Source organism: Panthera tigris, chromosome E1 (assembly GCF_018350195.1).
Source record: "Panthera tigris isolate Pti1 chromosome E1, P.tigris_Pti1_mat1.1, whole genome shotgun sequence".
Classification (NCBI taxonomy): domain Eukaryota; kingdom Metazoa; phylum Chordata; class Mammalia; order Carnivora; family Felidae; genus Panthera; species Panthera tigris.
The window spans coordinates 3,820,112-3,836,063 of NC_056673.1; the positions used below are offsets into that span (position 1 = coordinate 3,820,112).

General features: G+C 45.8%; 1 protein-coding gene and 1 long non-coding RNA gene across 2 annotated transcripts in view; both read right to left on the bottom strand.

Annotated features, from left to right (window-relative positions):
- STX8 (syntaxin 8) overlaps positions 1–15,952 on the bottom strand; it is a 252,706-nt gene that overhangs the window by 34,694 nt on the left and 202,060 nt on the right. The window lies entirely within an intron of this gene.
- On the bottom strand, positions 7,221–8,921 carry LOC122233658. Its single transcript, XR_006211314.1, has 2 exons — positions 7,601–8,921; positions 7,221–7,347 (listed from the first exon to the last, which is right to left on the bottom strand). It is a non-coding gene; the product is annotated as an uncharacterized LOC122233658 (long non-coding RNA).

The window sequence follows — 15,952 nt, forward strand, 5'->3', positions numbered from 1 at the left end:
CCACGTCTACTGACGGATGAGAGCGAAGAACAACTATAGATCACTTACTGCGTGCCAAGCACGGATCTAAGGGCCTATCTGTGCCTCGACTGATTTAATCATTATATGTCTGACGTCGGAGGGATTTCTCACCCTCGTTTCTTGCATTGCACCATCCTTCTCACTAGTAGTTCTTTGTTGGCCTTGCAGTCAAGTTAGCAAGGCTCAGTGGCCAACAGCACTGTTGTGGGGGCCAGAGGACCCAAACTCTCAGTTTCCAGGTAAGGAAGGAGAGCAAAGGGGCGTTCAAGGTCACACAGCTGGTGAGGGATGGAGGGGGTTCAAATCCCCAGCCGTCCGCTAGACCCCCTACATTACAAGCCCCCCCACCCCCACCCCACCGAGGGAAGTCGTTTATTCCTCCCCAGTTAAGCCAGGAAGGCTTCACAGAAGGGCTGGAATTTAGAGACGAGTCTTGAAAATGAACACATCGTAACTCGTGCCCATGAGAAGGGTGGGCGTAAGCAGTGAGGCGACTCCAGAGAATTCTCAAAGACCTGGTGAAGGCCCTTTGGGTCTCCCACTGCAGTGACACAGGAGAGAGGAGAGGGTCTGACCATCTGTCCGGAAACCATGATTGTTAAATATTATAATGATTTTTGGAATGAACACTGCCCACTTCACTTTGCAAAGAACCTTTGACACATACTACCTGTTCTGAGTTCTGCAGTCACTTGCTACACGGGAAATGGGAGAAGACAAGTCACATTTTTTTTTTCACGATGTGCAAAGCTCTATGCTGCGCCCTGATGGTTCGGGAGAGCCAGAAACAGAAGAGGAAGACTCCCGAGAAGAGGAAACTTCTGGAGCGGGGAAGGAACGGCTCTTTCCCCATCATGGGCAGCTGTGGATGACGGAACATCTGAAGCCGGGTGTTTTGGAAGTCAGAGCTCTGTCAGCCTTGTGCTCTTTGGAATGGACATCAAGGAGCAGGCTGGAAACACTGAATCACTAGGCTAAGACTTCTGGGGGCAGGCCGGGTGCACAGGGAAGGAACTCTTAGAAAAAGCCTAAAAAGAGGGAATGTGGGGTGCCTCGGTGAGGGGGCATCAGGACGAACTGGGGAGGTGGGGAACGCTAGGTGTCGGTGTGCATTGTGGACTGAATTATGTCACCCCCCAAAATTCATAAATTGAAGCTCTAACTCATAATATGGACTGATTAAGGGGGTAACAAAGGTTAAATAAGGTCATAAGTGCAGGGTCCTAATCTGGTAGGTCCTTATAAGGAGAGGAGACACTGGAGGGCTCTGTCTCCCTCTCCCTCCTCCACTCCCTCCTCCACTCTCCTCCAAGCAGAGGGAAGAGGGAAGGCCAAGGGAAGATAAAGCAAGGAGAGGCCTCACCAGAAATGAACCCCACCAGCACCTTGATCCTGGACTTCCCAGCCTCCAGGACAGTGAAACCATACATTTCTGCCGCACTAGTCACCTAGTCCATGGTATTTTGTTTTCTTTTTAAAGTTTTCTTACTCATTTTGAGAGAGAGAGCATGCGCACAAGCAGAGGAGGGGCAGAGAGAGAGGGAGAGAGACAGAATCCCAACCAGGCTCCGTGCTGTCAGCGTAGAGCCCGACACGGGGCTCGAACTCAGGAACTGTTGAGATCGTGACCTGACCTGAAACCAAGAGTCAGATTCTTAACTGACTGAGCCACCCAGGCGCCCCTAGTCCATGGTATCTTTTTACATCAGCCCCAGCAGACTCGCACAGCGAGCCGCAGCCTTGCTACTCCCCAGCCCTTGGCCAGCACTCACTCTTCTCTTGACACGCTGAGTTACCTCTTCTGCGAGGCCTTTCTCATCTACCCTCGCCACTTCCTGCTGGACACTCCCGCGGTACACGAAGAGACTTTGTCTCCAAACCCATAATACTTTGACCCGTAATACTCTCACCTAAAAACATAAGTCTATCGGCCCCTACTACCTCTACTAGACTCCGAGCCCCTTGAAAGAAGAGACGGTTTCATTCAACTTTACATGCCTAGTTCGGGCTGGTAGAAAGCATCTAGTAACTTTATGGACTGAACAAATCAATGAATGAGTCTAGGGCATCGTTTTTACACTGGTTAATGTGATCACAGTACTTCTGGCCTCCAGTCGGGGGAGCTGGGCCACTCTTCTGGTTAGAGGCCATGCTTGCAAGTTCTTTCTCACTGTGAATGTATGTAAACCCCTTTACTTTGAGTCTGGGTTTGCCTCAGTCAACCAGCTTTCCTAACACTTGCAGATGAAGAGACTGCAGGTAGGTGGTTCTCTAGCTGAGATCTCGGAGCTGAAGCATGGTATGAATGTAAATCACAGAAGATGAACATTTAGGGGCACCTGGGTGGCTCCATCGGTTAAGTGTCCAACTCTTGACTTGGGCTCAGGTCATGATCTCACGGTTCATGGGATCGAGCTCCGTGTAGCGTTCTGACAATGTGGAGACTGCTTGGGATTCTCTCTCTCTGCCCCTCCCCCACTGTCTCTCAAAATAAATCAATAAACTTAAAAAAAAGTTTCCTTTTTTCAAAAAGAAGATAAACATTTATCTCACCTATTTTTTTATTTTTATTTTTATTTTTTTACAAATTTCCAGGGTCAAAAATTCCCCTGTCGTTTCCAAATGCAAAGGAATTGGACAGAACACCTATTGGCAAAAGCATCACCACACATGACAGGATCACTTTCCTTTTCAGGCATGAGTTCACTTTCCCAAGAAGAGAGCCATTTACAAACCCAAACCCAAATCACAAATGTCAGTTTTCCTGACCTGCAGTTACTTCTGATGCAACCATTTTTTTTTTCTTTAACTGACATTTCAGGTGAGGTGGTCAGCACACGCCCTCTCTTAAGCCATCTCTGGTGTCTTTGAAAATTCTGCACAACTTCAGGCTCTTACTAAGACTGCACGGAGATGCTTACGTTTTTGTTTTAAATGTTTGTTCATTTTTGAGAGAGTGTGAGCAGGGGAGGGGCGGGGGGAAACAGAGGATCCGAAGCAGGCTCCAGGCTCTGAGCTGTCAGCAGAGTCTGATGTGGCACTCGAACTCATTTAACCATGAGATCATGACCTGAGCTGAAGTCAGACGCTTAACCGACCGAGCCCCGCAGGCACCTCAGAGAGATGCTAACATTGAAACCTGTGTCATCCACTCCCTGCCCTGCAGTGATGTGGTGTAGCTACAGCTTGTCCCCAGCCAACCCCTAAATTCTTCTGGACTCTTGTAGTTTCGGATCAGATCTACAGATCTGTACAGAAGGTACAGATTTTGTACCTTCTTCCGGCTCTTTTCATTTGGGCAAACTCATTCCCTGAGTCATAGGCAGTGACAACAAACTCACAATGTCTAATACCCATTTTGGTTGGAAAAGCCTAGAACCCTAAGTAATAGGTGGGAAGGAGGTACACCTTCCATGTCTCATGAAACCCCACAGCACCTGGTGTAGAGCTGGCATCCAAGATAATTGGAGCGACCTTAGAGTATCGGATGTTGGATCTCCGAATACCTAACTCCCAGTTCCCTGGCTTATATGAAAAATTGTTGAGGGAGAAAGGCTTTAAAAATCAGGTGTCAACATTGGGTCATTTTTTTAATCCTAGGACAGATGATAAAATAATAGCGAAATGAAAAAGACACAAATTTAAGCTGGCTCCCTGACACTGGGCAGAATTTTTCTAGCTACTCTCACTACCCACGTCTGCTACCGCAGACGAACTTCAGCATCGTGATGCCAAGGAGCCCCCGAACACCCTTTGGATTTCTGATTCAGACTGTGTGAAATTTATCAACTGATTTGGGGGAAATCTACATCTCTACACTTGAAGCCAGCCCATCTAGGAAAATGGCATATCCCTATATTTATTCAAATCCTCTCTCTGTAGCTATAATTTTTCCTACTGACTTTCGCCCCAACCAATTCGCATGCCCTCCTGATAAAATAAGGGTGCCTGGGTGGCTCAGTCAGTTAAGTCAGTGTCTGACTCTCGATCTTGGCTCATGATCTCATGGTTCCTGGGATCAGGCCCCACGTCAGGCTCTGCACCAACAGTGTGGAGCCTGCTTGGGATTCTCTCCTTCTCTCCGCTCCTCCCCTGCTCATGCTCCCCCTCTCTCAGAATAAACGAACATTTATTTAAAAAACAAAAACAGCCTGCCTGTGCCCTTGACCACAGGTTTAGCCAAATACAGACACTCATGTTTCAGAGACAGACACACAAGGTCCCAGCCGGGACCCAGAGAACCCTTTCCCATGGCTGTCCCGATTGCTGTAAGGAAGGCGTGCTTCCAGAGAGGAAGAAGGACTTGAACGTGGGGCTGCCAGTGGCCATGTTCTCCCCCACGAGAAGAAAGCCAGTCTGTGGCAGGAAAGTGTGAAGCCAGCCTAGAGACGGTAATGGAGGGATGGAACACAGCCCTACCACTGACCCCAAGGGTGTCTTTGTGTGCATTAGAAGCAAGTACTTCTTCCTTGCATGTCATAAAACGGTTGCCCTAGACATATAAATGTGTGAGGGCTGTGGCCCCAACTGGCAAGCCTGTGGGTCTGGAGTTGTGCACACTCCCAACAACTGGGCCCTGCAAGTCCTAACACAAACAGTCCTGGGAGCTTCAAGAATCACGTTCTGCTCCCTGAGGCCTCAGATCCCCCAGCGAACCATGCTGAGCACTCCTCCTTTGGCTTTTCTTCAGCTACAGCTGGGTCTTGAACCTGAGTAGTGTTCTATAGTTTTCTTCAAGGTCCTACTTCTTGTTGAGTTTTTGTAGCTGTTGTTACTGTGCCCCTTCTCTGTGTGACATTTTCTTCCTTTGTCTATTTTTGAGAGAGAGAGAGAGAGAGAGCAAGCGAGGCAGGGACAGAGAGAAGGAGACAGAGAGTTCCAAGCAGGCTCCACGCTGACAGCAGAGAGCCCGACGTGGGGCTCGAGCTCACGAACTGCAAGATCATAACCTGAGCCAAAGTCAGATCCTCAACCAACTGAGCCACCGAGGCGCCCCTCTGTGTGACATTTTCTAACTGGTTACAGGTGCTTTGTGAGACGCCAATCTTTGTATCTTCGTCTTATAACTGGCAAAAGACTGGGCTTTCTTTGTGGTTTTTAGTTGATTCTCTTAAATTTTCCAGGTAGTTCACTGTAAATGTTTACGAACCTGGTAATTTCGATTCCTCCTTTGCTCTGAGCTGTCAGCACAGAGCCCGATGTGGGGCTCGAACTCATGGACTGTGAGATCATGACCTGAGTGGAAGTTGGACGTTTAACTGAGCCACCCAGGCGCCCCAGAAGCCAAGTCTTTCAAGTTAATGACAGGTGTCAGCAGTGAGAGGGGACATTCTTATTTTGTCCCTGATCTGATCTTCTAAGTTTTTACCATCAAGCAAAATGGTAGCATTTAGTTTGTGATAGTTGTTACTGAGCAGAATGAAATATCCTTTATTTCCTAGTTTGAGGAGCTGCTGGGTTTTTTTTTTTTTTCATTTTTAGTTTTTTGTCTCCCCCAATGCTCAATGTATATTATTCTCCAATAACTCCCCAGCATTGGGCAATTTATATATCTTTTTCCCCCCATTTATATATATTACATGGTGTCTACCAGTCTTGATCTGTGTATTTTAATTTGGGAAGTCTGGTGTCTTCTTGTGGTGTTCTACCAGCCCCTTTTCACACAAATCCTTCTTCAGATATGTGTTTTGAAGATACAGTCTCCTAGCCAGGGGCTTGTCTTTCCATTCTTAGATTGCTGTCTTTCACAGAGTGGACACTGCAAATTTAATAAAGTCCACATTATCATTTTCTTCACGGATCATGCGTTTTGGGTTGTACATCAAAACTAATCACCAAACTCTAACCCGTGTAGATTTTCTCCTAAATTCCCTACTTTCTTTTTTTTTTTTTTTTAAGCATAGTTTTGCATTTTCTGTTTAAGGCAGTGAATACTTTTGAGTGAATTTACGTCTAAGGTGCAAAGTTTATGTCTTTGTTCATTCACGTCTTTGTCGACGTCCACTTGTGCTCTCGTTTGGTGACAACGACCAAGACTAAACACGAAATAAAGTGTTTTCTGCGCTGGTGTGCCTTTATTCCTTTGACCCAGCTCAGGCTGTCTGTATCTGCGTAGGTCTGTTCACGGACTCTCTGTCCCGTTCCGTTTGTCTGTGTGTCTACTTATTATAGTACGTCATGCTCTCTCCTAGTTATCACAGCTTTACAGTAAATCCTGAAATTAGGAGTGTGAGTTTACGGACTTGTTCTTCATCAGTCCTGGTCTAAGCTACTCAATGTTTAAATCAATTCTGTCGATATTTACAAAAGAGCTTGCTGAGATTTTTATGGGGATTGCACCGGACCTTCAAATCAATGTAAGAGGAACTGATATCTTAATAATACTGTGCCTTTTGGTCATGAACAAGAAACCTATCTCAAGTGAATTATTCTTCTTTCATGACTTTCAAGAGTATTTCTTAGTTTTAAAATTTTTAGTCGCAACTAATTTAAACTGAAAAAAGGAAACAAGCAAAAACAAAAACAGTTCACCCATTTCTCCCAACCCTTGCCTCTTGCAACTACCAATCTGTTCTCTGTATCTATGAGTTTCTTTTTTTTGTTTGTTTGTTTAAGATTCCACACACACGAGAGATCATATGGTATCTGTCTTCCGTGACTTATTTCACTTAGCATAATGCCCTCCAGGTCCATCCATGTTGTCACAAATGTCAAGATTTCCATCTTTTTTATGGCTGAATACTATACCATTTGTGTGTGCGCGCGCGTGTGTGTGTATATGTGTGAGCGCACACACATACCATATATACGTCTTTATTCATTCATCTGTCAAGATACTTAGATTGTTTCCATACATTGGCTATTGTAAATAATGCTGCAATGAACATGGGGTGCAGATATCTTTTTGAATTAGTGTTTTTATTTTATTCCGATAAATACCCAGAATATGCTGGTCGTATGGTAGTTCATTTTTAAAAATTCTTTAAGTTTATTTTGAGAGACAGCATCAGCAGGGGAAGGGCAGAGAGAGAGGGGGAGAGAGAGAGAATCCCAACTCACGAACCATGAGATCACGACCTGAGAGGAAACCAAGAGTTGGATGCTTAACCCACTGAGCCACCCAGGCGCCCCTGTGTGCTTTTTTATTTTAAACTAAAAAGAGATACTGAATCTTACTAAAAGCCTTTTTCGTTCTGAGATTCGGTATATATGTCATCTTTATTGGGTTTTGATATCAGAGTTATTCCAACTTCATATGGTGAAACGGGAAATTTTCCTTCTTCTCAGTATCCTGAAACAGTCTATATAACACAGGAGTTGTTTTTCCTGGGAAGTTTAAAAGAATTTGCCTGTAAAACTGCCCATCACCAGAGCGTTTGGGGAAAGATACGTGCTTCGTTTTTTTTTCCCTTGTTTTTGCCACTGGGCTGGGCACACGTTTATCTATTTAGCCTTTTCAGATAGACAGCTTTGATATTTACGAGTAAGTCTACTATATGTATGTTTCCACACGCAATGAATGGTCACCCCTCTAAAAGCTTTCAATGATTTCTTTCCACCTGACGATTATTACACTTACATCCTCCGTGTTGGCCTATCTCATCTGAGCTATTAGAATAGTATCTCTCATCAAGAAGACTTGGCAAATGCTGGACCCTCTGTATATCTCCTCAAGCCTCCAGCACACTCACAGTCCCCAGGCAGGACCCTCTGTCCCTCTGCCTTATCGGTGGTGTCACAATGCTGCCTTTGTGGGCTGTTCATGACATTTCTTTACATGCTTGATTTTACAGGTCTGATTTTCTAAGGAATTTACTCACACCCACCCAACTTAATCCCGAACATTAGGTGGTAGGAGGTGACTTAACAGTTTTCTATTAAAATAACTGTAATAATATAACGAGATATATTTAGGGATAATACACATGCAGTAAGGAGATAAGTGCTTAGACATAATTTGCTAACTTTTAGCAAGTCATTACAAGAAGGAGATGAGCTCATGTAAGAATTGGCCAGTTTAGGAGCAGAGGTGGAAAGAAAAGGTCTAGAAAATTGGGTGGAAAAACCAAGCACTTCCACCCCCTGAAGAGCAGGAGGGAAGACTGTGGCTGTTCAGAGCCTTCCTTAGCAGCCTCCCAGGAGGCCAAAGAAAGAGGTTCAGCCTCAGGGTTACTGCCATCCCTCCTAAAGCCACCTTTTCGGGGACCCCCTCCCTAAAGTAGTTGTTTTTGAAATGGGGAAGACAGTAAGAGTCTAGCTGGAAGTCAGAGAATCAGCCAGAACTATGTGCAGAAACGGAACTTGGCTGTGGTTCCTGACATTCTTAAAGAAACCATAATCCTGGGGAAGAGATGGGCAGAGGAGATACAAATAGCTTGTATTTCAGCTTTGAGGTCACGAGTCCACGGGGAGCCACCTCAGAATCTACTGGGGAAGACTTTCCGTCTGTCAGAAACCCTGGCCTTTGAGTCAGATGTAGAAACTAGACGGGGCTTGGGCCTGCTCCCATGGGGAGAGGGCATGTTCTCTGGGTAGACATAGTCGGCCTCAGATATGTGGGTGGCCAGGCTGCGGGGGTAGGTGGAGGGAGGGGGCGACGGTAGACGAATCCGCCAGAATTCACCTTCTCTTTCCTCAACACTAACAGAGCCCATTTTCCAGCTAGGTGGGCACGTAGCTGAATCCTCACTAAGGAAAGTGAGCACGAGGGGTGTGTCCCATCTCTGGCTCCGAAAACATCAGCAGCCGGATGTGCCCGTGCCCTGGCTTTGACCGTGGTGACGAGGATCCGTACAGCACAGGGCAGAGACAAGACAGAGGGAGAAAGAGAGGGCCAAGAATGTTCCCAGGAAGAGGCAAAACCACTAGGAACAGAATTCAGATCAGTGATTGTCAGGGACTAGGTGTGTGTTTGGGGGTGGGGGGGTGGGTGGGGGCGGGACTGACAGGAGCAAGAGGGAACTATTTGGGGTGGTGGGAATATTCAATATTTTGATGGTGATGGTGGTTACACAATATATGTTGTCAAAACTCACAGAGCTCAAATAAAAAAGTTGTATTTTACTGTATGTAAATGAAACCTTAAAACTTAAAAAAAAAAAAGAATGACCCCCATGGAGAAGAGACCTCCCTTTTTCCCACCTCAAATGCTCACTTAAGGGCTGTTTTATGAGACAGAAATACAGTTTGTTTGTTTTTAAGATTTTTAAAAAATGTTTGTTTATTTATTTATTTTGAGAAAGAGTGTTAGCAGGGGAGGGGCAGAGAGAGAAGGAGAGAGAATCCCAAGCAGGCTCTGCGCTGTCAGCACAGAGCCTAACGCGGGGCTCAATCCCATGAACCGTGAGATCATGACCTGAGCCAAGATCAAGAGACGGACACTTGACCGACGGAGCCACCCAGGCGCCCCCAGGAATACAGTTCTCTGCTGTATAAGCCACTATATTGTCCTGATGTGTGCGCATGTGTCTCTTATACACACAGAAAATATTAACACCGGTAAAGAGAAGAATTAGGGTCATTTCATTGTCCAAGTTTTGTTGATCTATATTTTGTTCGGTGAATGTGTAATAACTCTTTCAAATCTCTAGTAATTTTACAACACGTAAAAAGATATTTTAAGGAACGTCACATAAGTTATATATATTTCCAGCCACAAAGTTCAAATAAATTGTCGGGACTTAAAAATTAATCTTGCCAGTTAGTACATGATCAGCCATAATCAGTAGGGCTAAGGGGGGATTTATGTTACAAATGGCGTTCGAACAAACAAGCAGCCATCTGCAAAGAGAAAAAGTCGCGTCTACACTGCATACACCAGGGTAAACTCCAAATGGATCAAAAATTTTAAAGCAACAAACAAAACCATTAAAGTTGTAGGAAACAAATCCACAGAAGAATTCCTTGATGTCTTTGGAGTGGGGACAAACTTACCACAACTTAAAAATCTGCATGTCATAAAAGAAAAGACTCATCATAACAATCACATAAAAATTAGAGACTTTTAGTGGCAAAAAGTCATCATAAGCAAAGTTAGACAAATAAATTAGGGGAAAAAATATTTGGAACTCTCTATTGCAAGAGATTCTTCTCCTGAATGTATAAAGGGCTCCTCAAAATTGTTAAGAAAAAGACCGGCCATAGAAAAATGCACCAACGTCAACAGAATGTTCAGACCAGAAAGAAACAGAAATGGTACCAAAGATCTTTCAAAAGGTATTTTGTTTCACTCACAAGAAAAATACAAAACAAAGGTGTTAGATTGAACCATAGGAAAGTACCATTTCTAGCCCACATCAATTATGATTTCATGTGGTTTCACCTAATACAATGAAATGATATTTTTTAACTATCAGACAGGCAAAACTCTAAAACCTTAGCGGCAAACTCTTTCGGCAAGGCTGTGGCGAAATGCTCTTACTGCTGGAGGTACCAACCCGTGCTGTCCCTACAGAGGGCGATCCAGAAAAACTTATCAAAATATCCACCTCTGGGAATTTCTCCTACAGACATACCTATACATGTATATAATAAAGGACGAGGTGTAGAAAAGTACGTATATATGTGATACACCATCTTCCATATGGGGGAATAGGGATATGGCATATATATATACAGGGATGTGATAGATACACACACACACACACACACACACACACACACACACACACACACATGCACACACACGCACACACACACTCACGCACGCACCTGCATCTAGGAGACAAAAGTAGTTACCTGTATGGGGAAGGGAGAGAAGGAGAGAAGAGGAGAGGGGTAAAATTTCTCAGGGTATACAGGGTGGGTTGTATTGGCAGTTAAAATACATATTCAAAATAAAAAGTAAAGAGAAAAATTAAAAAGTAACATTGCAGGTATTTAAAAAAAAAATGACCATTAAAATGACTCCTCTGTCTTGGTCCTAACTAGTCAACGTCACTACAATACATAATTTATGTACTTACAAAGATTTTTTAAAAATATTTTTTAATGTTTATTTATTTTTGAGAGAGAGAGAGATACAGAGTGTGAACGGGGAGGGGTAGAGAGAGAGGGAGACACAGAATCTGAAACAGGCTCCAGGCTCTGAGCGGTCAGCACAGAGCCCGACGCGGGGCTCGAACCCACAAATTGCGAGATCATGACCTGAGCTGAAGCCGGACGCTTAACTGACTGAGCCACCAGGGCGCCCCATGTATTTATAAAGATTTTTTACCGCTAGCAACAAAATAAACAAAAACCCCATGAATTGGAATTCCCTCACTGGGGCAGAATATTTTCCGTCTGCCTCTCTGGGTCCTTTCTGGCCGCTGGTTTGCAGGGCAGGGGGGGCTCATCTGCCTCACTGCGGCTCCCCTGCCTTCTGGCTTCCTCTTGGGTTTGGTTTCCAGCCTCCCGGTGGAGGCACTCGCTTCAGCTTAGAGGTCTGGAGACAGGGAGGCTGGTGGGTTTGTCTTCCGGCTTCCTCTTTGCTTCGGCACTACCCTTACAGCCACACTTCCACACTTCCCGTCTGCTGCCCCTGCTATAGTTTGAGCTCTTACTAAGTTTCAGGAGCACAGCTTTCCTCCCTTGCTCCTTTGGGGTGGGGCGGTGGGTGGGTGTGGGTAATAGTTTCCTCCGGTTGCTGGTCCCTAGTGCCTGGTGGGTCTTCCCCACCCCTGGACACCACCCAACTCAGGACACCACCTATTATATGCTGGAAACCTGGCCCATCTATTCAGGCATCTGTTTCTTTTCTTAGTTTTATATCCTAAGGCCGGTGAATTCATGGGCTATTACACACACACACATTCTGCTCCCATGTATCTTTACACTTACCAGGCTCATGATTAGTTTCTTCTATCACAAGCCTTTAGATTCTTTCTGCGTAGCCATCCGTCAACCCAGGCCCTCATCCCGACGTCCCTCGCCAGAAATACCTTCAACGATCGTACTGTCATCTATCCACCCATTCGACACATACTTTTTGAGAACTGAGTTGCTGAGATTCCCGTGGTGGTGTGTAAAAAGCAGACAAGATGCTTACGAAATCATAGGACATCCAATTTTCGTGGGGAGGGAGATAAATCATCTGACCATACAAAAAATGCAGAATTATAACCATGAAAATGTTATGAACTGCGTGGTGGTGCCTGGGTGGCTCAATCGGGTGAGCATCTGACTCTTGATTTCAGCCTGGGTCGTGATCTCATGGTTCATGGGATTGAGCCCCGTGTCGGGCTCTGCGCTGACAGTGTGGAGCCTGCTTGGGATTCTCTCTCTCTCCCTCTCTGTCTCTCCCCTGCTTGCGCTCTGTCTCTCTCAAAGTAAATAAACATGAAAAAGAAAGAAAACGCTATGAAACAAAGACGCAAGAGAGCCCAAGACTCCCTGGGATGGGAAACAGAAAGGGCTTCCCGGAGAAAGTGACCTTTGAGGGGCAGTTGGTGGTTTTGGAGGGAAGCTGGTATTTCTGCTGCTTCCTCCTTGCACAGCCTTCTTTCCAACAGGAACTTGCTCCCTGCCCCCCTACCCCCACCGCTGGCCATGTCATGCGGGAAAGAGAATATCTTTGTTCTGACCCACTTGTGACCTGCTCCGAGCCCGTTTCTGTGCTCTCGTGTCTAGGTAAGATCTCACGCGACCCTCTCTGTCTTCCACCGGCACAGTGCAGAACGTTCTAGTGCCCTCCCTCCAAAGTGGACTGTATTCCAATGATCTTTCTCCTCAACAGAAAACCCATTTTGCACTTGTTGGCTGACGTGTTACTGCGTTGACAAACTCCAGGATCGATGTGACGTGAGCCTGAAAACAGTACAATTGGAAAATTTGAGGAAGCAGATTGTACTTTTCCTAAAGTAATATTTCTAGCTGTTGGTTTGCAGGGAACAGTTTATTCTTCCATGCAGACTTAACAAGAAAAAGAGGTTTTGGGGGCGCCTGGGTGGCTTGGTCGGGTTAAGCGTCCGACTTCTGCTCAGGTCGTGATCTCGCGGTCTGTGAGTTCGAGCCCCGCGTCGGGGCCCTGTGCTGACGGCTCGGAGCCTGGAGCCTGCTTTGGATTCTGTGTCTCCCTCTCTCTATGCTCCTTTCCCGCCCACACTCTGTCTCTGTCTCTCTCTCTCAAAAATAAATAAAAACACTTAAAAGAAGAAGGAAAAAGAAGGGGTGGGGGCAAATGAGTGTGAACCAGTGGCAAAACCAGAAACCTTCCCCGACTCCTTCAAGTAGCCAAGGTCCAGAGCTATTTGCAGAATGGCCCGTCCATCCCTGGAAGGACTTTTTTTTTTTTTTTTTTTTGTCCTCACCCGTTTATACCCCAAGGGAAAATATCTTCCGTGAAGCAAACACTTTTTAAGATTTCAGCTTTTCAGATGCGTGGTACTCGTGATAAAGGGCGTTTTCAAGCCTCTTCTTCCCGTAACCTGCCAGCCACCATGGGAAACCATCAGCCCAGGCCGCCACAATTAACTCAGGGCTGCTGCTCGAAAGGCTCACACAATTCCCAGCCACTTATCATGCAAACAACCTGGGGGACTCATTTTCCTGGCAATGCAGTAGGAGGGGTAAATTACTGAGATAAGTAGATTATTGGGGAAAAAGTCACACTCGGAGGCCTTACGAAATGATTAAACCCTGGGAAATTCATCCCCTGAAGTCCCTGGCCCCTGACAGTACACACTCATTACTGGCTCCTGGATAATCTACAATGAAGAACCTTCTTTGGGAAGCAAGAAGGACTCCCATCCCGCTGAATTTTCATTTAACTTTTCAAACAGTGAGCTCTGTGGTTTTACGGGTGACATGAAAGGAAAGGCGGGGCGGGGGGAGTTATCAGACTTGTAATTATGTTTTTTTGAATTTCTAAAACAGAAGCACGGACATGAAAGCCAATAAAGTGGTTTGTCTAGGAAAATACGGTCTTCCCGACCTCTCTGCATTAACTTCACGAAGTCCACATCAGTAGAAACTGTTTCGTATTCGATTAATAGGCACGGTCAAGGCCACTGTCACGCTGTATCTTCTCCGGAAGAAGTACTTCCTTATAGCACACCGTAATTAAATTGGCTATTACTAGCGAAGTTCATGAACAGCCTGAAATGATGTTGCGGGAAAAAAGAACGTCCAGGAATGTAGGAAAATAACTTAAATGTAACCACGCGCTGGAGACAGAAGGTGAACCGTTTCTGGCAAGAGGGAAAACCCAACAACCCTACTAAACCAACGGGAGCTCTGATAACCCAGCTCAGAATAAGAGAACTTGGCGGTGGAGGCTGTGAGTGTCCACGCTGTGTGTGCCACGGCAGCGGAACTGTGAGCAGAGGGTATGACGAGCATGACCCTTCCCCCTGAGCAGCGAGGCGGCCACGCAGGCATCGGGAACAGAGCAGCGCGATCACTGCCCCCGCGTCACCCCGGCTGTGCTCGAGGAATTGTCAACTCTGTCGAGCTCAGAGGAAAATAATTTAAGAGAGGGGACTGAGAGCCCCTGCTTCTTTTCTTATAGATGAATATTCACCGGCTCCCAGGAGCTGAGGCTTCTTCCCACCTGTCCAACAAAGCAGAGCAACAGACCAAGTGTGTCCTGAGCCAGGATGGGCCAGGAGGGTGAGGGCCAATGAGGCCGAAGGGGGCTGCTGGGGAGACAAGTGGATGACCGAGCAGGGACTCTCGAAAAGGAAGGTTTGCTTTGCGGGGCACAATATAACCTGTTCTTCTGCCTCCATACGAAACCTTCAGTAAACTAATTTATCACATTTCTTGAAGCTGTTTTTGTGCACGGGCAACAGGTACGTGCTTGTTTGGGGGAGGCGAGTGTGATATGATGTGCTGGAATTAACCCTGTGGGGAGGGGATGGGGGGGGTCCGTGGTGATCTGTTCACATTCAATTTATAATAGGCTATCCCCACTCCCAGTTTTCCGGATGAAATGCCTGAAGCCTACAGAGGTTCTGTAACCTGACCAAAAGTCTCCGTGCTTGAGCTGGGATTCAGATCTACGGTCTGGTTTTGGAACCCAAAATGTAAATACTACACAGGATTTATCCTGGAGGACGGCAGAGAAACAAATGCTAGCTGATGCCCCAAATGGCCACACTTCATTTATCAGAGTGCGCATTTCTGCATGGAACAGAACTGGTGTTTTGGAAGAGAAGGCGTCCGCAGGGTAATACGGAAGATCCATCACCGTAGCTCGTCAACAACTGCCTGAAACATTTATCTGCAATAGCGTGACACTATCTTCCAAGACAGAATTGAGATTCAAACCAGAATGCACAGAAAAGAAGTCGTATGGGAGGGAAAAAGAAGAAAGTTTCCCGTTAAAAAAAAAAAAGTTGGTGGGGCACCTGGGTGGCTCAGGCGGTCAAGCGTCTGACTCTTGGCTTCAGCTCAGGTCATGATCTCACAGTTTGCGAGACTGAGCCCCGTGTCGGGCTCTGCACTGACAGCACGGAGCCCGCTTGGGATTCTCTCTCTCCCTCTCTCTCTGCCCCTCCCCTACTCAGGCTCTCTCTCTCTTTCTCTCTCTCTCTCAGAATAAATACATAAAAACATTAAAAAAAAAATAACAAACTAAAGATACAAAGGTATCTTGGCATCCCTTAAAATAGGTTTAGGGAATGCAAACAGAGTACAGCTATTGAGAACGCGGACAGCTTGAATCCCGGCTCAGCCACTTACTAGCTGTGTCACCTTGGGCAAATCACTTAACCTTTCTGTTCTTTAGTTTTTTCACCTGTAAAATATAGACAATAAATGTCTCTACCTCATCGAATCATTGTGAAGATTCAATGTGAGCACACTGAAATATGTTCAGAACAGTGCCTGGAATGTGATAGGCACTTTATAAGCATTAGCTAATGTTATATTCTTAATAACAAAATATGGGGGGTACCTACACCAGCATGGAGTGTTTTAGGGGTTACAACAAGAGGCAGTAAATGCACAG